Here is a 2,722-nt window from a genome sequence, read left to right as displayed (position 1 = left end):
GAAGAGACGGCCGCCGTGTGGGGGATGGGGATGCACTGCCGGGAGGGAGGGAGAGGGAGGGAGAGAGGGAGGGAGAGATGCAGGGATGCAAGCAGAGAGAAGGGGGCCCGACCACCGATCACATACTATATCTAAGATATAATTATAGCAATGATAATAATATTAATGGAGACTGAAGTGCAACCAGTTGGAAAACAACGCATCACTTAAAATGGTCTCGGGTTTTGTTTTCAGATGGACTCCTCTCATTCGCTCAGTAATGACGCATCTATTGTCAGTATAAATCGACTTGATGGATGAGTCTCCCACTGAAATGAAGGAATATAGTCTAATTTGTCTAATGTAGCGTACCCACGATGTTAGTTCTTTGTTCTTTGTGTGTGTGTTTTGAACACTTTTCTCCAAAATTGACTACCTAGTTGCGTCGAGGAGAGATCAGCACCAGTAGGCTGTTGTCTATATGTGGATATTTTTATTCTCGTTAATCCCGGGGCTATTTCGTACTGTAGTAGTATTGGCGCATGTGTAAGAAGGCCTGCTGCGATGCATCTTCTTTTATAATCAACATTTCCAGGCAGGAGAGTGCTCCTTGGTCAGCAGCTGCCAGCGGCTCTGTGGTGGTGAAACGGTACTGCAGCAAAACCAGAAGCTCGTTTTCACCAATTCAGACTTGCTCAATCAATTTCAAAAAGAAATTGTGCTTCACAGCGATGCCGCGCCACCCAGTGGTGACAACATGCATTACACCATGCTGCCTCGAATTTTCTGAGTTAACATAGTTCAAAATATGTGTTGTTTCTTGCAGCATACACGCTATAAATATATATCTATATTAATATATAGATATATATTAAGTGTGACGGCTCTGCGCATTATTTTAACCGTTCTTGGACTTGAGTCTTCTGAACAGAGTGGATCTTGGATGTTGTTCTTGCAGACTCACTCTCCATTTCTCCATTACCACAACAGCCTTTACTTTTGACAACCTTTCTCTTTCTGTTCACGTTCCTTCAGTCTGGACCATGGTTGGCACACAGTGATGCTCAGCTATCACCCGTTTGTTATATTGTGTCTGGATCTTTCATATTCCACATCTAATTTTGACCTTGGGACTTCCAGCCCATGTTTGCCTCATTTTTTTCTCTTTGCTCTATGCCAGCTACTTGGTTATGATGGTCCTAACATTGTACTGGATGTGCACCTTGCCTGCTAACATCACACCCTCTGCTGTTATATGTTGGATTGTCTCAGGGGCTTCTTTGCAGGGTCTTGTCTGGTGACCTGCCTGGTGACCTCTATTGATCTTATGTTAAAGGCCTGTTCTTGTACTGCCATGTTTAGCACATCTGGTTAGTATCCTGTAGTGTCCATACTCCTCTAAATTGGGTATTTTTCATGCAAACTGCACACAGAGAGCCCCAAAAATCAAACCTGGAATCTTCCTGCCGTGATGTACCATCTCACCATGCCGCCCCTCTTTAGTTAATTCCGTCATTACGATACGTATAAAACAAGTTGAACAATAAATTTAAACTTAACCTATTACAGCATATTTGGGAAGCCTCATTAAAACCTATTTGTGGTGAAAGTAGTTATTATATTAACCCAGACACTGAGATCTGAGCGTTCAGCTGACCAATATGAAAGAACTGCATTTCCCAGCGGCCATTGCGCCTTGATCACAGACAAAGAAGTGTGTATGCTCATTCGATGCTTCAATTCCACGGAGTTAAAAAAGAGGAAGAAGAAGAAGAATTTAATTATACAAGACAAAACAGAAAATTCGAGATGAAGACGACGTTAGCTAAAAGCAAAACAAAAAACAAAAAGGTTTCCGAAGCATCGCGTGATTTTACGTTTCCGGAAGTTGGAATGCCATGAGAAAGAGAGCTGTCCGAGGTGCTGACACTGTGAGTAGTGCTTGCCCTGCATCTGAACATACCGGTATGTTATATCTTACCCTTGTTCTTATATTTGCATGTGGTTGACTTCTAACAGCGATGCATCATCCTAGAGTACTGCTTGATAATGCCTAGACAGATATCATGTTCTTTTCTTTAACTGCTCTCAGTAATATGCTTATACTGTAGCATGGAATTGGGCAACAGATATGCTTAGTAACATATTTATGCTATTCACCTCCCTGTAACAGAAGAACACACATATATAGGCTAAGATTCACTATACTTTTTGGAAATGCATGATGACTATATATATATATATATATATATATATATTTTATCTCTCTCTCTTTCTCTCTCTCTCTCTCTCTCTCTATATATATATATATATATAGAGAGAGAGAGAGAGAGAGAAATTTTTTATTTAATTTATTCTTGTCAGAATTTGGGAAAATGGATGAAAATCAAGAGTCATCCTCTTGCACCACCACAACCCAAAACTCAAGCAACAGTCCTCCCAGTATTGGACCTGGCAGTTCTCCACAATGCAACGGGGCCCCTGAGCACCGGACCCTGCTGCGGGTGTCTGAGTCTCACGGATTGCAGCTCCTGGGTGTGTTAAGATCCTTGAGAGAGCGAGGCTTACTGTTTGACTTCACCATTAAGGTTCAGGAACGCAGTTTTCTCTGTCATCGCTGCGTCCTTGCAGCATGCAGTGATTTTTTCAGGTATCTATTTGTCTATCCATCCATCTATCTATCTACCTATCTATCTATTTTACTATTCATCGATCTATCAATGCGTCATTTTTCTGTGTTTAG

This window comes from Echeneis naucrates, chromosome 13 (assembly GCF_900963305.1).
Source record: "Echeneis naucrates chromosome 13, fEcheNa1.1, whole genome shotgun sequence".
In the NCBI taxonomy this organism is placed as follows: domain Eukaryota; kingdom Metazoa; phylum Chordata; class Actinopteri; order Carangiformes; family Echeneidae; genus Echeneis; species Echeneis naucrates.
The sequence above is the reverse complement of the archived record's forward strand: the minus strand, read 5'-3'. Positions refer to the sequence as shown.